Source organism: Miniopterus schreibersii (genome assembly GCF_964146895.1).
Source record: "Miniopterus schreibersii genome assembly, chromosome: 13".
NCBI lineage: Eukaryota > Metazoa > Chordata > Mammalia > Chiroptera > Miniopteridae > Miniopterus > Miniopterus schreibersii.
This window is the reverse complement of record NC_138113.1, coordinates 34,636,022-34,650,585: the sequence shown is the minus strand read 5'-3', so window position 1 is coordinate 34,650,585 and position 14,564 is coordinate 34,636,022. Positions and strand designations below refer to the sequence as shown.

The 14,564-nt window shown below is 34.0% G+C and overlaps 1 protein-coding gene across 7 annotated transcripts in view; it reads left to right on the top strand.

The window, feature by feature from the left end:
• Positions 1-14,564, top strand: part of VPS54 (VPS54 subunit of GARP complex) — a 134,914-nt gene that overhangs the window by 49,607 nt on the left and 70,743 nt on the right. Inside the window, exon 1 of one of the 7 annotated variants that reach the window (XM_081157255.1) lies at positions 1,901-1,920. The exons of the other annotated variants lie outside the window; for them this stretch is intronic. The gene's annotated coding sequence lies outside the window, so the exon portion shown is untranslated. Of the gene's footprint in view, positions 1-1,900; positions 1,921-14,564 lie in introns of those variants that run through there. 7 annotated transcript variants of the gene reach the window in all.

The window sequence follows — 14,564 nt, the reverse complement described above, 5'->3', positions numbered from 1 at the left end:
TTTATAAATTCATTTAAGTTATTTTCTCAACTTACCTTGCTAGCCTTAAGACTCTCCACAACTCCCTCCTTCCCCCAAATATATAACTTTCTCAGAAATATTGACTGACTTGTAGTTTCTGGCAATAGGCTCTCTCTTCCTTCCAAGCCTTTGCACATACTGTTTCCTATTCCTGTAGTGTTCTTGTCCCTTCTTCTTCCCCTCCATGTGTCTGTCTCATTTCTACTTACCTTCAGTTCTTGGTAAACTCTCATTGGTTTATTATTATTATTGAAAAACTTTAAACCCACAGAAAAGTAAAAAAGATAGTAGAGTGAAGACCCCCCCCCCCACATTTTCCTTTTGACAACCTGAAAACAGGATGTAGATATGAGGCTTCACCCCTAAATACATAAGTATGCATCTTCCCATTACAGGGACACTTTCTTACATAACCACAATACCATATGACACCTAAAAATAACAATTGCTCAACAACATTATTTAACATATAGTCCATACTTGAAATTTCCTCATTTGTCTCAAAGTTCTTTATAGCTTTAACTCCCTTTAATACAAGATTCAGTCAAGGTTCAAACATTTGGTTAGTATGTCTCTTTAGTCTCCCTCAGTCTGGACTAGTCCCACTGCCTCCCTCTATTCTTTGGTGTATCTTTTGAAAAGTAAAGGCATTTGTCCTCAAGTATATTCCATATTCTGAATTAGTCTATTTTTTCATGATTACATTCTGGACAGATATTTCTGGCAAGAATATTACACAGATAATATGTATACCTACCATTTTATCACCTCAAGAGGCACATAACTTAAGGCTGTCCCCTTGTTGCTGATTCCAGCTTGATCACTTGGTGAAGGTGGGAACTGATAGACCTCTTGACTATTTAATTAAGTAATTGATAGGGTGATACTTTGTGGTCATGTAAATATCTTGTTCCTAACAACCCTTTAAATCAGTGGTTTTAGCATCTGTTAATAATATTTGCTTTAATCATTCATTGCATTGGATGATTACAGGTGTTGATTTTCTAATTTGTTCATTCTACATTTATTATTTTTATTATTTTCACTGACTTTTGAGGGCAGTGAGGTCAGATTAGATGAAGACTGAATATAAGCAATTGAATTTAAAAATCAGGCCATTCTTTACCTTTTCCAGAGCCAAGTGAGTGCTGGAGATGGAAGACATTGCTAAGGAGGTAAACCAAAGAGAGAATAGAAGTTTACCAATGAAGAGGAGGTAAGAAGTAGTAGTTTGAGGAGATAGAGTTGAGGGAAAGAACTTTAATTTAGTATTAAACTTTTTTTGATGGACCAATAAGATTAAAGATAGGAATGAAGGAATAATAAATAGAACAGGGTCTCAGATGAAGTGGGAAGAACTAACATCAAGAATAGCTGGTTGGGAGATTAACACTGGAAAAGAGTAGACACCTGTACTGTACCTCAGAAAATTAGGAGTTGTGTATAGATGAATATTAGGTATGTTTGGATATGAAGGGAAGAAGTCATATCTGAGGACTTTTTTGAGCAGAGGGTATGAAGTAAAAGGACAGTTTACTTTTTAAGTATGGTACTGATGAAGGTAATAGGGGACATGAGAGTGCTGAAAGTTTATTATAAATACTGTGGGAACTGGGAAAGAAGGGTTTCACAATAAGTGAAAGGACTACTGAGCAGGGCTTCATCTGAGATCGGAATTTACAAATTTATAATTTACATGTTTTACATAAGTTTTCTCTGGCATTGTTCTGCGGCCAGGAACAAAGCAAAGACAAGTTGTATTGAAGATGGGTGAAGGAGGAGATAATTGAAGATATAAGGGAGACTGCTGAAGTAATTGACCATGGGATCCAAGCTAAGTGAGGAAGCTAGTAAGGCAGAACTGAGCTAAGAAACCAAACAGTGGGGAGCGGTGTAGAGGTAATATCAAGCAGTGATTACTTAAAATACTAATTTATTGTTGGTTTGGGGTTATAATAATAATGAACTTTATAGTTACTTACTTTATACCTTAAGCTAACATTTGGTATTTTCATTTCTGAACCACTTGCTAACTCATTGAAGATGAATTTCTAGCTTTTTGCTTTATTTTCTCTCAAAAGAAAATATTCCTTGAAAGCATCATCTTTATTGTTACTTAGCATTCATAGAGCACTTGTTTAGATTATTTGAATACCCTGCCCTTTAGGGATCCAGATATAAAATATAAGATAGACTGTTAGCATTAGATTGTTTCTCCTCTGGAAAAAAAGGCAGGGATAACCCAAAACAGTGGCTCTCATTTTTGTTCTTATGAATATATTAATATGTGTAAAATTTCTTGTAGAACTAATTTTATGGTAAGGTAGATTATACAGATTTTATTTTAAATTTACTCCTTTTGTAGGCATTTTAATTTGTCTGATAGTTTATGTACTTAAGACATATATTTTTTCCAATAACTTAGAATGAGTGATTTTAGGATATATTTGCTAACCTTTGACCGAGACACCAAAAACAGAATACCAGTGTTCTAATATGATTCACTTTGACAAAAATGCCATGAGTAATATAGTCATCAGTGACACAAAGGAGTAAAATAAAGCATCCAAGTTATATTTGCATTTTCATTGAATTTTTTACCCGCTATCGACAGATTAGTTTTATCAATCAGTGTAGTTTTATCAATCAATTCTAGGCCTGTGACTCTTAATTTCAATGGCTGCTCTATTATGTCATTTTAGTGTATTAAATCTGATGAGTGCTTCAGAAAAAAGATGTTCTTATTTTGAATAATATCTAGACTTAAAATACATACATAATATTGTTTTTGAAGATATTTTTGAAAATTTATTCCTGATAAGGATGTCACACATGAAATATCACTTATTTTATAGCAATTTAAAATATTTAAGTTTAATATTACAAATAGTTATAGTTTTTATCCTTCTAGCCAAGATTATCTCTTATTATTCCATCTTGTCACTAAATTAAAAGTAATAAGGAACGTCAAGAAATGTAGTCAGAGTTTCCTGCAACGCACAGGGTCTCATAAGGGTCAAATGAGAATGTAAGGAAAAAGCGAGTTAGATTAGTACAATTTTGTCCTTATTTTCTGTGTTCTGTTAGCTGCTGCTTTTTTTTTTTTTTTTTAATATATCTTTATTGACTTCAGAGAGAGGGAAGGAAAGGGAGAGAGAGAGATAGAAACATCAATAATGAGAGAGTCATTGATCAATCCCTCAACGCGGGCATGTGCCCTGACCGGGAATTGAACCCCGATCGCCTGGGTCCTAGGTCGACGCTCAACCACTGAGCCATGCCCGGCTGGGCTCCTTTAGCTTCTTTTATACTCTTTTAATGCCCAAGATGAGTAGACAAGTATGTATTTATATGACAGCCTTAATTTGTTAGTATTTTTGAAAGCCTAGATACTTATGTTTAAATTCTAGCTTCATTGTTGAGATTGTGAACAATAATGTATATGATACATAATTTAAAAAATATTTTTAAGTACTTTTAAAAATTATGATTAAACTAGGTTTTGTCAGATGATGAATCCTATAACTAAATAGTGTATGAGTTTATTGTGTGTGCACTATGTGAAAGAAGCTTAATTATACCACTTTCCAGAAATTGACTCTTAAAATTCCAAAAGTGTTGTGGGAAGTGCTTCTTAGAATATGAGATATTTGAGATATTTTAAAGTTCTATGATTAAGAAATAATCTACTGATTTCTATTAAATCAGTCTTTAGTAGGACATTACAGTTTGGTTCTTTTTTTTTTCTTCCTTGAATGCATCAGTACTTCTAAATTTGGAGACGTCAAGTTTCCCCTTTTTTGTTTGCTTTTTTTAAAAAATAGCACTGAGTATTGAATTTTTCTTTTTTACTAAACTTAAATCCATTGTATCAAAAAATGCTACCTCTGTCCAGTTCCAGTGTAAAAATATTTCCCACTTTATCCACATCTTCTCAAATTACAGATAGATGTTATAAAAGTTCATTAGTAAGTTACTTATTTAGAATTCAGAACACATTTCCTTTTGAAAGTGCTAAAATGATGGCCCCAGTAGCATATTTATTCCACATTGCAGCTCAAGAATTATCTCTTTGCTAAGAAAATACATTAAACTATACTGATGAAAATGTATAGTTTCTCTTTATTTGAAGAATGATTTTCTAGCAGTCCCAGTTTTACAAAATTATTTGAAACTAAAAAAATGAAGTCTTAAAAAATTCATAGTGCAATCAGATGTTAATTATTGCTATCTTTATTTTTAACATAAGATGGACATAAACTATAATTATTTATTAGTGTAAATAATTGTTATTGGAGCAGTAATTGATCTGATAAGGAGAAAAAGAAAAGGAAAGATCTGAAAAGTATGGGAGGCAGTAGTGAAATAACTTAGCTTTTTTTGAGAGGCAGTGTGGTATAGAGATAGAGGCATGGAATTTAAAATCAGATCTGAATGCAAATACCATCTTCACAGTTAACTAGTTAAATGGTCTTGAAACCAATTACTCTTGAACCTGTGTATTTGTCCACACAATGAGGATCATTGATTCATTCATTCACTGATTCATTTAGAAATGTGTTTCTCACTATATTGTTAGGAAGACCAACAAAATTAATATGAATAAAAGTAAGCAATTATGAACTGTATAGTATTTAGTCAAATATTAGTGATGATGTAATTCTTCTTACTATCTTTCCATTGGTTCCCTCTCTCCTGCTGTCCTTTCTTCTTTAATTGATAACATTTTCAATGCACTCGTGATCTTAGGATATCATAGAAACTTTAGAACTTGTAGTGGGAGTGAGGCAATACAGGTTTGCCCAAATTCCAGCTGATTCCACCCTCCCTTCCTCCCCCCCAAATAAGGGCATTAGGCTGGGTAATAAGGGAGGAAGGCAACTTTTCTGGATTAGCTTGCTCATTTTCTCACTGTTGCCTGACAAAGCCCTGTCTTTCTCAAGGTAGGGCATAGCCTAAGGTGCCTCATAGTTCCTGGGTGTGATTAGTCTCTCTTTTTCTCTGCCTTCATCCCTCCCCCCAATCTCACCCCATTCCCATGTGTATCTAACTTTTCCCGCTCCCCAGTCTCCTTTTGCCTCCACTTTTTCTTGTTTCTTTTTAATCTCATACTTTGGTTGGTTTCTTGCTGTTTGCCTACAAATATTCTCAGGTTTCCCATGGCATAAAATATTCTTGCTTAACTCTTAGTCTCTTTTCTTTCACCATCAAAGAGATGTTGATCTTATTGCCTTTATTACTTCATCGCTTACTTAACCTTTTGTGGTGTAGTTTCTCTCCCAACTACTGTCCTAAATTTGTTCTAATCCAGTATCCTTTTTGAAGTTAGTAACTTCCTTGACCTCTCTCTCTGCAGCATGTTGATACTACTGTTCACTCTTTCCTCCTGGACACTTGTCCTTTGGCTCTTGTAAGGATGGTATTTCTGATAGCTTTCTTCCTTTCCTCTTAAATGTATTTACTCCACTTCTTGCTCTAAGCTCTCATTAGCCCTCTTTTCCTGCACTTTCTCCCTTTGTAATGTTACTTCCCTTTGACTAGCATTATTTAGTCTCTTATTCCTATAATGTAATTGAACAGAGGCAGGATTCTGTTCACTACAAGAAATAATTTTTTTCCCAAAGCAGTTATAGTTGTTTTACAGCAATAATCTGTGTTTGAAGTAGTCAGTTCTCCATTATTGAAGGCTTTAAAGTGCAGGCAGAAAGACCACTTGTAAAAAGGATTCATATATTAGTAGAAAGTTGAGCCAGATGATCTTTAAAGTCCCATCCAACTCAGAGTTTGTAATATTTATCTCATCCACTCTACTCCCAAGGATTCAGCTTTGACCTTTATTTAAATTTCTTTCAAAGCATTATTTCCAGCCTCTCCGCCTCCTCATTCCTCTTTTCTCCCACAAGCACAGTTTGTGACATCAAAATTGCTTCTGTCCTAGGCCACCATGTTTTCTAGTTTTATCATCATTTTCAAGGACTCTTTTTTCTTTCCTTTTACTGGCATGGATTTGAGGACCACTGTTCTATGCTTAGCTACTTTTCTAATACTAAATTATTTCTGCCCATATTGATTTGCTGTGACTTTTCCCCTCTCCCCCCAAACTAGGGGCACTCAAGCAAAGGATACCAGTAGAGAGGCTCAGGATCCTAAAGTTGAAATTGATTTAAAACTTTGAATGACATAGTCCTAATGTTAATGCTTAAGATGTTTATAATAATAAGTAAGTAGTAGTAATTGCAATTATTTATTGAATGCCTACTGTGTGTCAAGTATTGTGCCATGAACTTACATACATTATGTAAGTTATGTTTGATTTAAATCTTACAAAGTTCCTATTAGGAAGATACTGTTGCTGTACCATTTTACATGAGGAAATGAGATTTAGGAAGGTAAGAAATTTGTTGCCTGGCCAGGCGTGGCTCAGCAGTTGAGCGTCTACCTAGGATCCAGGAGATCGGGGTTCGATTCCCGGTCAGGGCACATGCCCAGGTTGCGGGCTCGATTAATGACTCTCTCATTATTGATGTTTCTCTCTCTCTCTCTCCCTCTCCTTTCCTCTCTCTGAAATCAATAAAGATATATTTAAAAAACAAAAAAAAAGACAGAAATTTGTCAAAGGTCACACAACTAATAAGTCACAGAGATCTAACTCATTTTATGGCTGGTTTTCTTAACTAGTATATTATACTGGGTTACATGAAAGCTCAAGATCTAGAATCATATTTTAGAAAGGCAGGTAATATTATACAAACAAGATAATGTATTTTTGACTTGGGTTTTTAGGTTGTTTTGAATGTACATAAACTACTTGAAACATTGCTAGTGGCTTGTATGTTTTTACCTCTTTTTCCAGGATAGTTACTCATTTCTTCATTCATTCATTGAATATTCATGCAGTTTACTGAGTGCTGACTCTGCTGGGTGAATGAAACAAATATAAGTTTACTATGTAGTGGGGAGACAGGAAATAAGCAGGTAAATAAATAATTATAATTTAAGAAAGTACTATAAAGGTCACACAGTATAATGCTAATGATAAAGAATAACAGGGTATGTGTATTGCATGGGGGAAAGAGAAAGAGGAGGATGTTCTTAAATACAGTGATCAGGAAAGGCCACCAAGCAAATATAACCACTGTTAAAATTTTGTTGTGTACCTTTTCATACATTATATAGTACTATATATTCTGTTTTATATCTGATGGTTGAGTGTCTTGAAATAATAGGTAGTGTTTTTTAATTTCCTCACCTTCTGTTTCACTCCAACTTCTGCAGTCTGGCTTCCACCCCCACTATTGGACATGACATTGCTTTCTGATGTGACTGGTCACTTCTTAATTGCCAAATCTAAAGGAGGTTTTTTTCCTTATATTTTATTTGCAAACTGTAAGCTGATATTTCTCTCCTGGTTTTTCTCTCACCTTCTAGGATGTTCCTCCTTGTCTTTATCACCATCTTTCTTTATATCTTTTCTTTTCTGCCATCAGAAATGTTGGAGTTGTCTTAGGTTCTGTATTTGGCCCTCCTTACTAATATTCTCCTAGAGTGATACATTCAACAACAGTTTTAAAGACTATAATGATTCACCACAGTCTTATGGATTAGGGCCAAACTCCTTTGTAAGGTTCCACCCAGCTTAAGGAATAGTCACTTTCTTATCTACAGAAAAAAGAAATGAACCTTTACTAATATTTATTATAAGGATTGATATCATCGCCTTCAGTCAGTCCAGATGTTCATTTATCAGATATTCACGTTTTAAATAAGTGAGCAAGCACAAGGGATTAATAGTGGTATCCTTCACTTAGTTCATCCTTGTGATATAATATAGTTAACATGAGTGGCTAATTGGGTTTACAGATTTTGTTATCTGGTTTTAACTAAACCAGTTCTTACAAAATGTCTAATTAACTTAAAGTGATTCCTGTAGGGAAGTCACATCTTGGATGAAAGATAATGCTAAAAATGGAACCACAAGTTAACAACAAAGTGCGGAGCTGGGTTCTCTTCCTATTAGTACAAGCTTTTCCATAGCCATACGTAAAAGTATTCAAAAGAGTGGTCAAACTTAAGAATTGTTGTGTTGTTGTTTTTTAACCAAAAAAAGAAAAAGAAAGCAGAAAGCATTCTAAATTTGCTAATCTTTTCAGAGATGGCATGTGACTGACAATAATATTTAACCAAGCAGATAGTTGCACATATATATACACACACTCACACCCTCTTAATCTGTTCTCGAAGGGTGTTTTTCTTTTTAAATAATGAGAAAGAAAATTTATTTTCTGGAAACACTCAAGCTATGGTAAATGTATTTTGAAAATGGATGTTTGAAATTCCATCATTATGTGATTTTGTTAAATGGTGAACTCTTTAAAAACCCAGAATGGAGTTTTCTAACTTGTTTTAAAAACCTCAAAATAGAGAATTCAGAAAGTATAATCAGCGATGCAGTAATGTTATTTCTTCTATTTGGTTTTACATGCATTTGTGAAATGTATTTTTTTCTTTTTTTTAAAAGTCAGGTATAAAAATAAATTAAATTTAGAGACTAGCCTTTGAAGCACCATTTGGTAAGGTGTTAAATCAAGATTTTTAATAATAATGAGGCATAGTCCGTTGCTATCAATTAAAAACAGTAAAAAGTTCATTTTGCCATTAATTAGTAAAATAGATTATTTTTAAAAGTCTTTTCTCTCTCACCTTTTAAAATTTTATTAGCATAGTTTTATATTACTTATTAATACAGTGGTACCCTATATAATTTGTAAATAATGATTGCTTTAAATTTTTAACTGATGCAATACAGGATCAAAAAAGTTTGTAGACTGCTAATATATAGACAGTAAGCATCAAATGAAGGCTAGTTTTCTGTGGGTTATAGTCATTAGTAAAGATTCATAGTGAAGGTAGGTATAAGACTAAAGCTGAACCTTTGCAGTTTAATAATAGCATTATTCCTGATTAACAGCATGTCATGGTTAATTTTATGTCATCTTGACCAGGCTAAGGAATGCCCATATAGTGGTAAAACATTATTTCTAGGTGTGTGTTTGAGGGTGTTTCTGGGAGAAATTAGCAATGATTTAGTATACTAAGAGGCCTGTCCTTACCAATGTGAGCAGGCATCATCATCCTCATGCAGTCCTTTGAAGACCCAAATAAAACAAAAAAGGCAAATGAAGGGAGAATTCACTCTGTCTCCTTGAGCTGGGACATCCATCTTCTCCAGCCCTCACACATCAGATCCTTTGGAATCCGGGACTTAACACCAGTGTCATCCTGCTTCTCAGGCCTTTGGCCCCCTGGTTCTCAGGCCTTTGGCCTTGGAAAGAATTATACCATTGATTTTCCTGGTTCTCCAGCTTGCAAAAGGCAGATAGTGGGACTTCTTGGCTTCCACAAATAAGTGCATGAAAGAATTTCTTTGATAAATCTCATCTTTTATATAGCTTATTGGTTCTGTTTCTCTGGAGAACCTAATACACACAAAATAATTAGTTATAGGAGGACATTTGGAAGATTTTAAAAAGGAAAAACAAAAATTTTTTTGGTCGTTTGGAGGTAACCATTGTTAAGATTGTGGTATATGTCACTGTAGTTTTTTGTTGTTTTGTTTTTTTTTTGCAAATATGTATCCTTATTTTAAATTAGGAAGTTGGGATCATATTATACATAATGTTTTGAAAATTGTTTTCTACTTAATATGTGTTAAACATTTTTATGTCATTAAATATTCTGCAGTCCTATTAAAAAAAATTTTAAATTGTGATAAAATGCTTATAACACAAAATTTACTATCCTAATCATTTTTAAGTGTCCAGTTTAGTAGTATTAAGTATATTCAAATTGTTTTGCAGCCAATCTCCAGAACTTTTTCATCTTGCAAAACTGAAACCCTATACCCATTAAACAACTCCCTATTTTTCCCTTCCCCCAGTTCCTGACAACCATCATTTTACTTTCTGTCACTGAATTTGACAGAATTGCCCTTTGCTTTATTGTGTTTCACAGATGTTTCTTTCTTTTTCTTTTTTTTAAAACATATCTTTATCGATTTCAGAGAGAGGAAAGGAGGGAGAGAGAGAGGGATAGAAACATCAATGATGAGAGAGTCATTGATTGGCTGCCTGGCCCGCAACCCAGGCATGTGCCCTGACTGAGAATCGAACCCCGATCTCCTGGATCCTAGGTCAATGCTGAACCGCTGAGCCACGCCTGGGCGGGCTCTTTTTTTACAAATTGAAGGCAAGACCCTCCACCAACAAAAGAATTTTGACTCACTTTATGCTGTATTTGCTTTATTGCAGTGGTCTGGAAGTGAACCCATAATATCTCTGAGGTATGCCTGTACTTAATAAAATACCTCCTGTAAGTGAAATCATATGGTATTTGTCTTTTTGTGATTGGCTTATTTCACTTATCATGTCCTCAACATTATTCCATGTTTTAGCTTATGTCAGAATTTCCTTCCTTTTTGAGACTGAATAATAATATTCCATTGTGTATATATACCACATTTATTTATCCATTGTTAATGGATACTTAAAGTTGTTTCCACCTCTTGTATGTTTTGAATAATGTTGCTAAGACATGGGATACAGCTATCTCCTCTAGACCTTGCTTTCAGTTCTTTTGGGTATATACCCAGAAGTGGAATTGCTGTATCATACAGTAATTCTATTTTTACTTTTTTGAGGAACCAACATATTGTTTACCATAACGGCTATACCATTTTACATTTCCACTAACAGTGCATAAGGGTTCTAATTTCTCTACATCCTTGCCAGTTATTGCTTTTTTCTGATTTTATTTTTTATAGTAGCCATACTGATGGGTGTGAAGTCTGCAATTCTGTTTTTAATGGCAGTATAATCCATTGTTTGGTTGTACTATAGCTTATTAACTAATTCCTTCTTATTTAAGTGTGTGGTTCTTTTAACTTTTTTATTCTTAAAAATAATGCTGGGATTATTTTTGCTAATGTTTAGGAGTGTGTGTATATTTGTTTTCTTAGGATATATAATCTAGAAATGAAATTTAAAGTGACTTTTCAAGGGAGGAGAGGCATCGGAAAGGTAGAAAGATGGTATGAATATTCCAGGAAGGTCATAGCCTTAACAAAGACAAGGAGGCCTCAATAGCATGATGTTATTAGAAGCAGGGGTGGGGGACCTTTTTTCGACCAAGGGCCATTTGGATATTTATAACATCATTCTCGGACCATACAAAATTATCAACTTAAAAATAAGCTATGAAAAAAGCTCCTAAATTTATTGAATTTCAAGTCCTGCGTGCAGTTGCTTTGGCAGGGCCAGATCAAATGATTTCGAGGGCCATATACGGCCTGAGGGCCAGATGTTCCCCATTCCTGGATTAGAGGGACAGGGAAATATGGTTAGAAGGGAAGACAAGTGTCAGATTGTGGAAAGCCTTGAATACTAGCCTGTTAAGCTTGGCATTTGTCTGGAAGGTAATGAATAACAACAAATTTTGAGCTGAAGTATGATAGAATGAAAACTTTCTATATTTAATCGTAAAGCAATATGCAGAATGGTTTAGACTGGAAGCAAAGAGACCAGTTAGGGGACCACAGTGTGACAGAGCATGTTTAGATTTTATAAAGTAGGGTAGAGTATCACTTCTGAAAAGCAGGAGAAGGGAAATAAATGATTAGTTAATATACCTGTGTGTTAACCACTCTGCTAAAATGTTTTGTATACAATGAAATGGTAGAGGAAAAATAAAAAAGACTTGCTATTATCTTACTTGTAATAGGCAATTTCATGGATAGTTCAGAGTTGACTGTAAATGATATTGTAATTCCAGTATTCTCTGAAAGCAGTTGCTATATCAATGTAGAAGCAAGGGAAGAAATTTTTGCACAATATTGGGTGATGCCTGTGGAAAATGTTCTGTGTCTCAGCTGCCTTCTCTTTCAGCCTTTAAGGAATTCCAGTTTCATATATGGTATTATTCTTCCTCAATATTAAAATTTCATTAAAATCTATTGATTTCCCCCCCCCTCTATATTTGAAGTTGTACAATAATGCCATCTTTAGGTAGAGTAACAGTTACAAACTGAATGTTTTTCTTTCTCTCTGATGTCCATATTTGGCAAATATGTAGTTTCTTTTCCCCTACCCTACTTTATAAAATCCTATTTAACATTTGACAAATCTGTAGTTTCTATCTATACTTCACTTAGATAAACCATTTAAAAATTTTGTCATATTTGTTTTATCTGTGTATTTTTTTGTCAAATCACTTCTGATACTTCAGTATTCATATCTTAAGTATAAGGGCATTTTACCATAATCTCAAATCCATTAATACACCTAAGAAAATTTATTAAAATTCTCAAGTGTCATATAACATCAAATCCATATTCAAAATTTCCCAGTTCTCCCAAGAATGTATTAGAGCCATTTTTTTCTTTTGACCAGGACCCAGTTAAGGGTCACATATTGCTTTTAGTGGTCTTTTTATTTCAATATAGAATAGTTCCCCACCTTTTAAAAATGACATTGATCCAAGTGTCCAGACAAGTTTTCTTGTATAATGTCTCATATTCTCAATTTGTTTGATTCTCTATGTTGTGGTTTAACCTAACAATCCTATTTCCCTCTATTTTCTATAGACTGGAAGGTAGGTCTAGAGTAGCAGTACTTAGCCTTGAGTTCAAGACTCCATAGGGTCTGTGAATAGAATTCAAGGAGTCAGAACTTTAGATGGACAAAAAATTTACAGCTTTATTTTAATTCAGTGGTTCTCAACTCTCTTCTCTTTCCTTCCACCCCTTGGGATGTATGGCTTTTTCTGGAGACATTTTTGGTTGTCACATTTGGGTGGGAGGGTGCTGTTTGCATCAAGTTGATAGAGGCTAGAGATGTATCTAAAGACCCTATAGTGTATCAAAGGAGAGTCTGTACAAACAACAAAGAATTCTCCAGGTGAAAATGTCCTTAGTGCCGTAGTTGAGAAATCTTGCTTAATTGGATTTTAGCATTTCCTTTGATTATGAATTCACAGGGCTATTAGCATCACCTGTAACTTTGTCACCAACAGAAATGTCAGGTATTTTCATATCACGTTAAATTGTTGCAGGTATCTAAAAATATTTATGCTCATTTATTGCTTAGAGAGATTTGTACTAATTGAGAAGCAAAAATATTACTCTATTACAATATAAAAAGATAGTCTGATAGCTATATTTAAGTGTAATTGTCCATTGTAATTTTATGTATTCTATGAATTATAAACTTTATTCTAGGGAGCTGTCTGTAGACTTCACTAGACTGCCAAAAGAATCCCTGGGACCAAAAAACTTAACAACTGGTCTATAGGCTTGATTAGATTAGCTTAAACATTTTTGGTGCACGTTTCATAGGTGATGTTTATTTCATATTGTCTTTTCATTAGTCACATAATATCAAGTTATCTTCCAATTTTTAGTAATACCAAGTTTGATGACTTAGTTAAGGAGGTGACAGCCAGATCTTTTCATTTTAAAGACACATTTTCCCCTTTGCATTGCTAAGTAATCTGTGGGGTAATACTTTGACATGAGGTGAGTTTTGTTTCTGAAAAACCTTTCACCTAATGGCTTTAGAGTACATTGATGATTTTTGCTTGAATTGGATTTTACATTGGGCCTTGCAAAATGGTGACTTTCTAATTCAGTCATTCCTTTTACATTTATTACCGGCATTCTGTAAGGAAGAGTTTTCCTTTTCCCTATCTTTTCTTTCCACTAAGTATCACTCTGCATTTATTAATTTTAATTTATTCAATATGTTACACTCAATTGGTCCTTCCTTCCTTCCCTCCTACATAGGACTCACCTGTGTAGGAAGCCCCCTGATTTTACATACTCCCTATATAGCTAGAGATTGTTTCTCTTTTAATAAGAAGAATTAGGAGAAGGATAAGAAAAAATAGAAAATCTGCATATGTTTCCTAATTCAGAATCTTTAATGAGTAAATAAAGCATCCCCATTCTCCATACAGAAATAACTTATAGGAGTCTAGAAATGTTTTTCTGCAAGTTCCCATCTCCCTAAGTATTTCTAGCTTCCTAATATAGCCCTTAGGATTTCTTTTTGCTATAAAAACAACATGATGGTAAAAAGAATAAATTGAAATTGTAATATAATATTGTTGGAATCTATTTAATTTATTTGACATCAAGCAATTTATGTTCAATATGAATACATTTTCTATATATTTGTAGCTTACCACTTAAAGTGTCAAAATGTGTTTATTTTAGCCAAAATGTGTTTATTTAAAAAAAAAAATCTTTATTGATTTCAGAGAGAGGAAAAGAGAGAGAGAGAGATAGAAACATCAATGATGAGAGAGTCATTGATCAAGCCCACAACCGGGGCATGTGCCCTGACCGGGAATCAAACCCCGATTGCCTGGATCCTAGGTCGACGCTCAACCTCTGAGCCATGCCTGGCCGGGCTATTTTAGCCATTTTATTTGATGAAATTAACAAAAGAGTTAGGCATGTATAATGTATAATTTAGAATTGTCTTTGCTAA